The sequence below is a fragment of the Podarcis liolepis genome (assembly GCF_965112155.1).
Source record: "Podarcis liolepis genome assembly, chromosome: 11".
NCBI classification, from domain to species: Eukaryota; Metazoa; Chordata; class Lepidosauria; order Squamata; family Lacertidae; genus Podarcis; species Podarcis liolepis.
Genome location: NC_139565.1, coordinates 31,564,773 through 31,578,617, shown reverse-complemented (window position 1 = coordinate 31,578,617; position 13,845 = coordinate 31,564,773). Strand labels below are relative to the sequence as shown.

The 13,845-nt window shown below is 39.5% G+C and overlaps 2 long non-coding RNA genes across 2 annotated transcripts in view; both read right to left on the bottom strand.

The window, feature by feature from the left end:
• Positions 1–12,858, bottom strand: part of LOC310688802 — a 28,298-nt gene extending 15,440 nt beyond the window's left edge. The window contains exon 1 of the long non-coding RNA XR_014517197.1: positions 12,739–12,858. This is a non-coding gene — a long non-coding RNA (uncharacterized lncRNA). The remainder of the gene's footprint in view (positions 1–12,738) is intronic.
• On the bottom strand, positions 7,582–10,518 carry LOC310688757. Its single transcript, XR_014517150.1, has 2 exons — positions 10,464–10,518; positions 7,582–7,922 (listed from the first exon to the last, which is right to left on the bottom strand). It is a non-coding gene; the product is annotated as an uncharacterized lncRNA (long non-coding RNA).
• Positions 12,859–13,845: the final 987 nt, after the last annotated feature.

The following is a 13,845-nucleotide window of genomic DNA, read 5'->3' as shown; positions in this document are numbered from 1 at the left end:
ATAAATTCATGTTCCCAGGCTCAAACCCTGACATCTCCAGATTAGGGCTGGGAGAGATCCCTTTCTGAAACTCTGGAGAGCCACTACTTGCCAGTATGTAGACAGTACTGAGCTAGATTGACCAGTGGCTCAGTATACGGCTGTTCCTCCGTGAATTCCTATTTAGGACCATATCCCATCCCATTTCTCTGACACTTCAATGGTTAGATTTTCAAAACTCAGTATATATTTGCAGGATTGTGCAATCCGGTTGCTAGATCAAAGTGAATTCACGTGGTGAAAGAGAAGCAGTAAAAAAAAAGCAGATACAAGTGAACTCCAAATCTCAGTATTAATTAACCCCTTACACACATAGTGAGTAACCCAGTTAGGAGGGTCAAAAGCCAATGAGATCCACTGAGTTGATAACTGACAGGGTTAGCCAATCAGTCAACACAGCGTGGGGGAGGGGGGAGCTGGTTATGAGTATTCCTGGGAGGGAGGGTAGGCCAAATACAGAGTGGCTGCTGATTAGCTCAGACCTTATATTTCCCTCAGAAATTTCTGTGTGAGGCCTTCCCAGCCATTCCCATTCAGATATCACACCTAAGGTTTGAACCAGCTACATGGTTCAACATGTTACTGTGTGAAAACTGTGCTGTTCCAATCCACATCACTAGGGTTCTTTATAAAATCAAATCAGACCTAATGCAGATTTAGCAAACCAACTTGGTGCCCTTCAGATGCTTCAGAGTGCACTTCCAAACAACTGTTGGCTGGGGTTGGTGGGAGTTGTAGTCCAAAATATTTGGAGGGCACCAGGTTGTTGAGGCTGCCCTAATGTATAAGGCTAGGTTTAGGGGCTGGTGGTTGACAAATGATGTGGCCTTCTGCCTGCCTGCCTGCTGTGATTAGAACATAATCTGCTGAGTGTGCAATATGGGTGCTGTGATTGGATCTGTGATTACAGCAGCATACACGGGTCTTCTTTCAAGACTTGAACTATTTATTATTACAACTCACTGAGGAAACTCAGGGCAAACAAACATGGATTAGAAAGGTGGGATGGGGAGAAGAAATACAATTTAGTTGAGAATTGGTCCGTGGGCAGTTTAGGCCAGGGCTGGGCAAACTGTTCATTTTTGTTAAAGGTGACGTTCTCTTCAGGATAATGCAACAAGAGCTGCAGAAGCAGTTGGAACTTCCAGGTGACTGGGGAAGAGGACCTACCAGCATTTCACATTTGCTGCTGTTGGTCTATCTCCTCTGGAGGAGAGAAGAGGGAGCCAGCTATCGCCATCTAGGCTGGTGAGAGAACTCCTCACACTTTGAACAGCCTTTATGCTGGGCTGCTGAGGCTCTTTGTGAGTGATTTGTGCTCATACTTTGTAGTGAATTCATGAGTCTGTTACGAACACGTTCAAAACTGGCTAGGGGAAAGCAAGCAAACAAAAATGGCCTCATAGATTGAAGTTTATAGCCATACGGATCACTTTTGGCTTCTAAGTCAATTTGTTCAGAACCAAGGTGCTATTTTCCCTCGAATATGCCACTTTTCACTGAAGGTGCCAGTCTGAAACTAGAAATGCATTTTGATGGTAATCCAATGAAAGGGGCATTGCAATACAGGTAACCTGCCAAGTTGAGTATTTCATTTCCAATAGTTTCTTATCAGAATTCATATTTCATATCCCTTCTAGTTATTTTCAGAACAAACCATTCCAAGGGTATCATAGAATTATTTCCAGGGAATTTACAGCAAAAGTGAAGTAGCTATTTACTTTAAATATGCCAATTAAGCATTACTAATGTACAGCACATTTCTGGGTTAAGTATGATTGATAGTACCATGCAGTGAAATGTTCTTTAACTGCAGTCAGAAAATGTAAATGTACAAAATGGAGGCAAAAAAAATACCACCAACTGACAGCACTATTTACATGTTTCAAAACAACACTTACAAATTGTTCTTTTTATTGTTCTTTCAAGCTTCCTTTGTGGTGTGCTCTGACTGAGTGATAACCAGTGCAACACTGTCAAAAGTTTCTAGAGTTTAGGTTGCCAAGCTGTTGCATCAGCTGCAGTATACTGAACTCCTGGGGATATAATATATATATATATATATATATATAAAATAAAACTTCTTTCTGTTTCTCATTTTCCTAGTTTTCTTCAGTTATCCACATTTTCACATCAGCTTGCAAGTTGTTTTTTTAAAAGTCATCATGGAAATTAATCTCTGCTAATATTTACATTTTGTATGCAATTTTGTCAAATATGCACATTTTGGCAGAACAATTTCTCCTAATATCATGCACTTTTAAAAGCACATCTTTACTTAGTATATGCATTTGAAGCAAGGCTGTGTTTCAGTTCATGTGTTGTTTCAGAAAGTTTAAGAAGGCTTGTCTTTAAATGGAAACTGAATAGACTTTATCCCCCATCCTGAGTATGAAGGAGCTCAGAGCAGTTTTATGGTTTCACACCAACCCTGCGAGATAGGTTAGACTGAGAAATAGTTCTTTCCATTTGCCCAGTTGCCCAGTGCACTTTGTAGCTGAGAAGAGAATGCAAACCTTAGTTAATATTCAAGCCTCATACTAGCCAAGAAATGGTTTTTTAAAAGTGTTTACAGCCTATTATTATGTTCACCCTCAAAGTAATCCACCTTATTATATAGACAGGAATAACAAATCAATTTTTCCAATCCTATGGCCAAAGCATAGCTTTCTGAGTATCAAGTCCAATCATTTTCGCCCTGGACCACTCAGGCTGTTTCAGTGTATGTGCACTAGTGTGCAAGGAAGATTTCACCATCCTGTCTTCTACCAAATCACAAGTGCATTCCCAACTGAATTAGTATTTCCAGTAGTCCCTTCCTTCCGAGGCATTGGAGGTGGCTGTTGTGAAATCAGATATCCTTCCAGAAGAATGTATATGCCCACAAAACACAGATTTATACACATCCCCATAGCTGCCATTTTCCATTCCCTGCAGCCCTTGTGAATACATGGTTCCTGCACAGGGACTTTTGTTTCCTGGATAGTATATGGAACATGATTAGATTACAAAATTGACTTCTGACTCTGATTTGAAAAGTTGACACTGAAAAATTTAAATATTAGAGATATTGAACTATTGCCTCTTCTCCACTATTGCAGTAGCTGAGGGTCCTGTCACTGGGGCATGTTGTGCCAAGGGGGGGCAGCTAATATCTAATATTAAATAGTAAAACCAACAAGTTATCCTTTCGTCTTCAAAGAGTTTTAGAGCATGCCTTAGAACTGTAACAAAAGCAATCAGCATAAGTCATAAAAGCACAGATTTCCCTTAGCGGGATGCCCACTTTACCTGACAAATTTGTACTGGGTAATTTGACAGCAGTAGAATGTATAGTCATAAACTACCAATATACACTGTTATTTCATTCTAGCAACACTTTGTGTCTTTGTACGACAGTGTTAATAAGCACATTTCAATTTCCAAGCATCACCTACATTAATCCTTTAGATTCCTACAGCACTACAGATAGACAGTTGTGAAGAAGACATCCCTATTAAGTAATGATTTGCTAGAAATTGCAGCTGGTCATAGATATTTTATGCTTAAAGCATTGAGGTAAAAGGCTTGGTAATTCAAATTACTGAAAGCAGATGGTTGTGTGTTTTGATGCTTTGAACACACACACACACACACACACACACACACACACACACACACACTGTATATAGAGAGGGTGTGTGAGAGAAACGTGTGTGCCCCAAATATTGGTGGACTACAACTCCCATAATCCCTGACTATTGATCAAGTGAGATGGGCTTGATAGAAGTTGGAGTCTAACAACATCTGGGGTGGGATGCAACTAATGAGTCCCATCAGTAGAAGCCAGTACAAGGACTTCAGCTCATACAGTGTGGCTTTCCTCCACTTCTCCCTCTTGCACTCCTGAAATTGGCTCCTGGGCCCCTCGAAAAAATTCCAGAGCAACACATGTGGGTAGGAGAGGGAGTGTCCTTCCATCTGGCAAGCTGAAATGCTTCTTCTGATGGAATGATCAACACAGCATGGCAGTGGATTACTCTCTTGGAGAGCCATAGATCCTTCCACCCATGCTATAAATGCTAAGGTTGATTAGGGTATTTGACACATGGTGAAATAGTTGGAGGTTTCCACCAGGAACACAACTTATGGTTCATTGAACTGTCCAGCGCTCAACCAGCTTTTAAAATGTTTACAGAAACAAACTTCACCGCAGTTTGAGCCAATATTGGAAGCCTCCCATGATCATCATGCAGAAAATGCAGCCAATCTATAATCACCAACTCTGCCTCTGATAATGGGTATCTACCAACCTACCTTGGGATTGCAAATGTTGTTATCATCACTTGGTACCCAAGATTAGAATAACGGAGCCCTGTTTTCTCTGTGCACATAAGCCAGTGTGTATCATTTCATACTCAGAGACCTTTCATTTTCCTATTAAATATCACTTTCTATAATAATTGTATTTATAACATCCTTCGTTTCATGCTCTCACTAGAATCTTTCATGGCTTGCCAACATTTCTGCCAGATGTCAAAGGAAAGCAGCTCCTGTATCTCTTCTCCGGATTTTCCTTCTTCTCCCAGCCTTAAACAATAAAATGAGCAACCTTTAAAGAAAGTCAATATTCGCCACATACTCTGTCCCACCACTGCACACCAGAATCAAATTACAGCAGTCAATAGCAGACCTTACTTTAATTCACATTGTCTATTCCTTACTTTTGCACTTGCAAACATTAGAAACACTCCTAAAACAGATGCTCATTAGGATGACTTGAATACATTTGTGCAGACAGACCAAACTGCTTCACTGAAACCAATGAGGCTATGCGGTGCTAGAGAAATATGTCAGAATCTTGCTCTTTATAGGGTCATCTATAAGAATTCAATAGAAGGAATTTATTGAGCTCTTTTATTGTTGATGTTGCTGCAGCAATATTTTGTTTATATAGCTAGATGAGATGATCAAATAACCGTGATCTGATCTTTATGTTGTCATATGGCAGCAATGGTGTGGAGGTGACCTGCCCTGGGATCACAGCTCTAGTTGGGGTATTAATCCCTCTCCCTTGCCATTTTTTCTGATGAAGACTGACCACACAGCCCAAGCTGTTATTTTGGGAAATTTGTGCTGTGCCCAAGCTAGTTGTACACATGCATACTCCATAACAGGGCAAATAGCAGCTGCAGGGGAGGAGCATTTTCTTCAGGTTAGCAATGCTGGAGGGTAAGGACTCCTAATGGTGGGAGGGTGGTAAGGTGTGAGACTTTTGCTGCCACTGCCTTCCCACCATGTATGTTTGAGGAAAGGAAAGGGACAATGGGGCCACGTCTAACTGAAAGGTTGTGGGTGGGAGGATCTAGTCAACTTGCTTTTGAGTAGTCAAAGACTTGATTGGAAAAGACAAGTGGAAACTAAGGCAAAGCTAGAAGGATTTCATGCATCGTTAGTTTTTAAAAATTCATTTTCATCAAAGTTAATTGGGAGAAAAAATATTTAAAATTGAACTGATGCTTTAGAGAGCCCCACAATGACACTAGGCTGCAGTATTTAGTGTGCAATTCCATTTGCTTTATTTGATAGTAAAGGCTTAATTCCACCTACTTCTGCCAATAAATGCAATGGAAACATCTACTTCTTACTGATTCAGCAAGAAGCAAGAGCATACATTATTCTTATAATACTCACCCACATTAATAGCAGCATCAAAAATATTAGTGTTCCTGGCCAATGGGAATTGTTGAGCCATAATAGCAATGGTTAAATTAGTTGTTGGGGGAAAGTATGTGTTTGTGAGAAAGAGATCAATGTTTATTATATTAAGACAAATTTATGGTCTTAAGAGACTAGCATTCATAGAGTAGGATGACCACAATAGAATTATGAAATCTAAAAACTTTCTTAAATTAAAAGGTCATGGGGAAAACATGATCCAACAATGACTGAATAGTTATCCTCCCCCTAACAACATCTTAATTCAATATGTATATGCAGACACTTAGCAATATGCCATGATCCTCCAGGATAGTTTGGCTGTCCATTGATATCTGTTGAGATACTCAAAAGCTTCTGCAGATATTGATCTCGGGCTTTCTTTCTCTCTCTCTCTCCCCTAGAGTAAATTAAAGCAAGAAACCAAGAACAAATTATAAAGCTGGAAGCCAACGGAGGCCATACACACAGCTTTGATCTATGGCTCAATTGTTCCAGGGTACAACCATTTAAATCAAGGCAACGCTTCTACTGAAAATGGGTTAATGGGATCTTCAGACATTCTCTTCATTTTTTGAGGAGAATATGTGAGTGGGAAGTGAGGTTGTACTGAGTAGCCTCTCCCCCAGGTGTCCAACCAACTGAGGAGAAGGAGGCTTTGTACATCCAGGCTACCATGTGGTCTGAAACTGTGTTGTATGCAGGTAAAATTGTGCTGTAGGCAGGGAGAAGAGCTACTTGGCACAACCCTTCTTCTTGCTTCAGTGCCGTCCTGCAATGAGCACAGAATGCCTGAATAGAGCTTATGTGAAGGCCACTTTCAATCCCTCTGCACAGTTGCTCTCATAGAAGAGTGAGCTATATATGTACAGTAGCTATTCATGTGGATTGGGTGGTTGTCACCACAGTACTCTACAAATATCCAAAAAGAAATGTTTGTGGTGGTGTGGGGATGGGGAGCCTGATTTGCCTGCTGTGTTGCTGCATGCAAACGATCCATTTTGCAGTAAAACCTCTGATGTGGAGTAATATAAGATCGCCTCCATGGTAGGCTCTAGAACTGGCTCTCAAGCTGGCAGTATCGACATACATGTGCTTAGCATGAGGAATGAATAAGAAACACTGTTCCAGCAACATTGTAAAATGAGCCATTTTGCCACTGTAGTGAAGTTAAACCAGTGTGACAACAGGTAACTCACATTTGCATTTTGGGCTGGAATGCCATTTCTTTGAACTGGTTTTCTGAAGCAACCAACCAACCTGATGACTATGGAAATATTAAGAAGTATTATTTCAACACTCTATGAGTTTGTATGTGTACAAACTTCCTAGTCTTCCTAGTCACTCTGTAATAAAAATGTGTGGGGTTTTCTCCCTGCACTTGAAACACTTGTGGGTATTGACCAGCCTCACAGACTGGACAGAAATTTAAGACCACACAATTTAGACTCGTTGTCCCTTAATCTGCTTATTGTGCTCATAGGCAAGCAAATGTTTGAAGCCAAAGAACCAGTTTTTTCTAGATGAACCACCCAGTTCCAAACACAGTTGGAAGCAAGTGCCAATGAGCTTGATGTGGCTTGCTTCCTGGTCACATGAAGTACAAGGATATAAATATGGCTGCAAATACACTTCTAAAAGCTTGCTTCTCCTTAACTTCACCAAGTATAGAAGAACAGAGTTGAAAAGTGTGGGTACATACAAACCTGGAGCCTGACAGTACTTTGCACTAGCTCATAGCTTTAAAAATGACATTTCCAAGGATGTGCTGCATGGGTGCTTCCTGATAAAGTATTTAGTTGGTATTTAAATGGTGTATTAAATAAATGCACAGAAAATGTGTGGTTGGTTGGAGAGCCCCTTCTGGGCTGTTTATTAAGTTAATAAAGCAGCCATTTTTTCTTTCTTTCTGGAAAATTACTGTGCTAATTAACAAACTCACTGGTATCTGGTTGTGTTAATAAACAAGAAGTGCTTTCAATAAGATTGCTTTCTCTACGGAACACACCGGGATCCGGAGATCAGATTCTGAAGCAAAAAAGCCTTTCTTCTTGATGAGTCTTTGTTCTTAGTTCCAAGATATTCTTTATAGTTTAGGGCCTTGCAACTTCTGAATCTTCTCAACAACTTTAAAAAGATAAGCAAAATTGATTCCAGGTTGTCTGCCAGTCTTGCCATATCCTGTGCTAAAAGATGATGATTATGAACTTGGATTCAGGTAGAACTGAAGGGACATCTGGCTAACATATAGTCCTAAAGATACAAATTTAATCACTCTTAAATATAATGTAATGCTTTTGCCTTCTACAGCCTACTGAATGTATGTCTGCAGTGGCAAATACTTTATTCTGGTCATGTGCAATGTAGTCATCGCCATCCCAATTTGAGCATTGTAAAAAACAAAAACAACAACAGCCAACACATCACAGGAAAGAGGGAAGGCTGTTTTAGAACAGCTGCATTGGTTGCCAGTTTATTTCTGGGACCAACTTGAGGCATTTAAAGCCCTAAGTACCTAAGGCTCCCCAAACCTGAAAGACTACTTCTTGTTGTGTTTGGTTCATTCACATGTGCATAGTGTGAGCATACCAGTGACAGGAACTCCTGTGAACTACACTGCTGAAAATCACTTGAGGTTTTCTTTCAAAGAAAGCCACCATATTAGCATCTTAGCTAATGCATTTTTTAAAAAAGGTATGTTATACAGGCAGGTTTTTTGTGATGGCAGTAGTATGGAGTATGGTAGTGCTATATATATATATATATATATATATATATATATATATATATATATGTGTGTGTGTGTGTGTGTGTGTGTGTGTGTGTGTGTGTGTGTATGTATAAAAAGGAGATGCTGGAACTCACCATGAATGCCTCCCTTGTTCTCTTATAATGGCAATGGCAGCCACCTGAGAGGTGCCAGGACTGAGTTTTGGTGAGTTTGGGCTGATAAAAAGCTCTGGAGTGTGGGCTCAACTAGGGTTTCCTGCCCATGGTGTGCTAAAACCTACAATACTTTTGTCAAGGTCTGAGTATCATCTCCTTAATTCCCTGCCCCCAAAGCACAGTACACAGGTAACTAACACATTGCTATCACATGTGAACCAGTATTTTCGTACAGAGCAAATGTTTCCGTTTTTGCAGTGTATCGGTTTTGTCACAGAAATCCATCTGAGAGAGTCCAGCTCTCAGTTTTGCAACATCACATGGGAAACAGACACTTCTGCTTCCATATTTTGTACACATGTTTTGCTTAAAAAAATGATATAAAGCTTTGACAGAAAGGAACATTTTAAAATTTCAAACTGTTGCATTTGATTTTTATTGTCACTTGACCTTTTGACCATATCTGCTATTATTTCTATCCAATATTCTGTCAAAGTTTGCTTAGTATGTTGCCCAGATTTATAACGATTTTAAACATGCCTGAGAATGCTGAAAAACATTAATCTTCAGTTGCAAAATTGGGAAAGAACTATTTAACAGCCACTGAGCCTTTTGGTAGCAAACCATTGAAATTTTTGCAGCTTTTGTCAGCAGATCTGGGATTTAAGAGAAAGCCTCACAACAAATTAGGTTGCAGTCCTATATTCACTCACCCAAGATCGAGACCCATAGAGCTCTGTGAAACCAAATCTTAACAAGCTGTTCACATCTCTGCATCAGTGGGAAAGACAGGTTGAAAAGATATTTTAAAGTTTCAAACTAACTTTTTTTCAGTAACTCCCAAGTTGGATAATATAAGAGTATCTGCAAAGTAGGCTGCACATTCATCACAGCGGACTAAACATGACTCAGTTTCTGGGTGAAGACTGCCAAGGGTGACTGAACAATTCACCATCTGGAAGATTTGGTCACACTTTGCAGATGCAATGTTGGTCACGAAGGAGATGTTCTATGTTTGTTTTGCTTTGCTTTTTACCACTGGTACTGCCCTGGTTTAGTCCTTCTTAAATGAGAAGGCAAGAAGGAACCCATGTTCACATATTTACAGACTAGCTAGTGACAATTTCCATTAAATTATTGTCACATTTTACAACATCATTTCCCATGGATTTTTAGAACAACTTAATGCATTAATTTGAAAATGCTCCATGCCAACTGAGCTCAATCTGATCATCTATTTTTCAATGAAATCAAATACAAAATAGAATTATTATCCATCTAGCATTTTCACGTAAGTTTTTAAGCCGTAGGTCACAGTGATAGCTCTGTGTAGAAAACATCTTCCATACCAATTATAAAGAGAATAAAAAGTGTGGATCATAGTCAACCTACAGAACAAGTTTAAATAATCAACAAATTTTATATTAACAACAGCTGAGAACTGTCATAGAGTACAGTATTATTTCACTTTCTGTCAGTGGTAATCCAAAAACAAAATGGGTCATTTCCAGATTGCAAACAGAAAGAGCAAAGATGGCTATTGCTCACTTGTTCACAGAGACACACAAATTCAAGCATCACTTGTGCCTAAAAAGCAAGGCATGGGAAAGCAAAGGTCAGAAGAGTTTGGATTTGATATCCCGCTTTATCACTACCCGAAGGAGTCTCAAAGCGGCTAACATTCTCCTTTCCCTTCCTCCCCCACAACAAACACTCTGTGAGGTGAGTGAGGCTGAGACTTCAGAGAAGTGTGACCCAAGGTCACCCAGCAGCTGCATGTGGAGGAGTGGGGAATTGAACCCGGTTCACCAAATTATGAGTCTACCACTCTTAACCACTACCTATCTGGGTCCTAATCTTGGCAAAAAGGGTTTGAAGCCTTCTCTGTATATGTCTGTTAAAAACATGCAAACAAATGATTTCCATTGAGTGAATATATATATTCCACGTAAAAAATGTCAAAGCTATACCTTTTGATAATCCAGTTTACACTTAATATTTCATCTATATTGAAAGAAGGTGGAAAATGATTCAGGTGTGTGGCAGTCTATAAATTTCATGTCATCAGTGTTTTATCTAGTTATTCTGCTTGAGGGTGCAGATTCGGACACTGGTCTTGTTCCTCGAGTTCTTTACACCGCAGTGCATATCATGCTATTTGATGAGAATATCTCTGTACCGTAGGTAGATATGTCATCAGGTGCATCTTATATTTGAGTAGAAATTATAAGACATGGATCCTGTTTGTTTTCATAGCCGCTTTTGATTTTATTTAGCTAAATATGCACAGAATTGTCCAGAAGTTATCATTTTAAAGACAGGCATCTTAAAGAGTGACCAGTTTTCCATGGCATGAACTCCAATTGGTAACAGCCTACTTGATCAGCCCTGAACATAAAAACCTCATATGTATCCTGAACAGAAGTATCTAGGTGTGAACACCAAACGATTTTGGAATGGTACCTGTGACTGTAGCACATAACCATAAGAGAGATGGAAGTGAAAAGTAAGGATTGTTTGTCCCAGGTCTTGGGTTCATTTGTTATTCTGGTCTATTCTTTTCATAGCAAAAGCTTAACCCTGCCTATACAAGCCATTAATTCTGCTGATTAATTCAGTGCTGCACAAAGCTAAGAATGGTGCTAAGAACAATGAAGTTCTTAGCAAGACTTACAGCAATTATATCTTATTTAGTATTTGTATTTTTCCTAGTACATTTTGAAAGGGATGAAGGTGGATGAAGCTGATAAGAAATGAAGCAAACCTCAGATAGGTTCCTGACTTGTTTCTCATACATGAGGTTTATTTCTTCTGTCATAACTTCCTCATGGCTAGAATGAGATTATGACTTAAACTCTAGTATCCTGGCTCATGTGCTGGTTGATAAGGACTTGCCAGGACCTAAGGGATGGCTGTAACCTTTCCTAAGCATACAGCTTGATCCTGTAGGTTGTTGAATACTTCAGTGGATGTGTTTTCATAATACTCAACCCTGCAAACAGGACAACCTTTATAAGAAGTTTATAAGAAGAGAGACGGTTATTAAGGCATGTTCCAGGGATGTGTGAATGTACAGATGTTAATGTGGGTTTTTGCTGACATCATGGCCACACTTCCTGAGTTATAACAATCCTTGAACAACTCTGGAAGTTACACTCAAAGCAAGCAAGTGTGCTGCAACATTCACACAACAGCCCAGCCCATTCCCATGGTGGGCACAGCTTATGGGGGGAAATCTTCTTTTTTCAAATTTCGGGAATTGGAATATCATTATTTCCAGTCATTATTAGAAATACTATTTCCAATTTTGCTTTGTGCAAACACCAGATTGCTTACAGGTGGGACTTAGTTTGCAAATGATCTTGCACCAGGCACAGAACTTCTGAGACACTGCAGTGGGTGCCACCAATGGAAGGCGAGAGGTGGGGGGCAGGGGACAGATTTTGGCGTAACACAGGGTACCACTGAAATTTGAGATGCCAAAGTCCACCACTGCCCAAGGTAATGTGAAAGACTGCACATATAAGTTGAATTTGGGCCATTTTTTGTTATCCTGATGAACTGGCACAGTAAGTATGGTAATTAAAAAGCCTGCAGGTAATTAAGAACATAAAGCATTTGCATTCAGGGTTAGAGCACCCAGTAGTAACTTTGTAAGTAGTAGAAGATTCTACCCCCCCAAAAAAATCCCATAAACCTAAAGTCCCCTCCCCAAGAGCAAATAAAAATAAACTTTCATGGAAGGTTATAAACTCAGTGTTATTTGCCCGAGAGACTGTTCCAATCACTTGGGTAAACAGAGAAAGTAGACTTGTGTAAATACATATTTAGGATTGGCTAAATAGTGAGGCATTTTAAAGACATATTTACCAAGTTAAATATACATTTTGGTACCAATATCATATGTATTTAAGTATGCTTCTTCGACACTATTATAGTCTGAGGGGTAAACGTGAGTTGCAGACATGAAAATGTACAAAAAATTATTAACTAAGGAACAAGTGCTAGCACTGTTTATAAAGTGAGGAATCTTTGTATCATCAGCCTTCTTAGCTTAGTGAAACTCTGGGAATAGGGGAGAAATTTGCTTCATTTCTCATTTAAAGGAGAACATACCTTCTTTGTATTTTCCAAGGAAATACATGAACCATTGTCTGAAATTCACACTTCTTCAGCCCAGTAACACATAAAAATTGTGCATAAAGTGTGCATAAAAAATGACATTTTAGTAGGAATATCATAGAAAAATACATTGGAGAAAATAGCTTTGCAAAAATGTGTGCATTAGCCAGAATTGCACACAAATATGTGCATACTAGGAAAAATTCACTCTAAAATGCTGGTGAATTCTGTGAAAGACTTTTAAAAATAAACAAATCACAAACTGCTGTGGAAATGTAGAGAACTGAATTTATGACTGGAAAAAAGAGAGAGAAATGGAAACCAACAAATTCATGCATCACTAAACAGGAGCAAATACACTCACACATTAATCTTGTGTGCCAGCCGACTTGTGGCAGACCTGCCTTTCCCACTTTACTTCCAGTTGAAAGGCAGTCATGTAGTGTGTTATGAGACGATAGCTCTGGTTAGTTGTTTCCCATGCACAGAATCTACATGTGGAGAATGGAGCAATGGAGCCATGGCTTGTGAACACCTACATAGGCAAAGTCTATAGAAAGGGGTTCTGAGGATATGGAAGATTATATGTGAGCAGCTACTCATACATTGACTTTTACTAAGGAGACACCAATGCAGGATGTCAAGGCCAGATCCACAGTGTGGTCTTCTCCATACATATGTGGAGAGCAGCTGAATGGGGTTCATGATATATAAGTTCTCACAATAGTTTAGCATGTTAGCTGTAATTCAAGCTTACAAAACTTGCTCATAACTGAGCCAGACCATTGGTCTGTTGAACCAAGTATTTAAAGGCAATGCTATGATTTGAAGCTGAGACCTTCTAAAACATGTGCTCTGCTATTCACCTAAGGCCCCTTCTTTGAGGGTATTTAAAGGTACAGCCCATTGTCTCTGATTAACTGGTCTTCTATATAATTTAGGGAGGTGATAACAATGGATACCTAACTCATCTATTTCTCTTGGAAATGTAATAGTGGAACAGGTATTATGAGGGTGTGAGAAGGCAGTGCACACCAAGTCTTTATTTTATACACATCCTGTCAGACTTCCAGGGTGCTTCAACTGATGTAGAAGGGACTG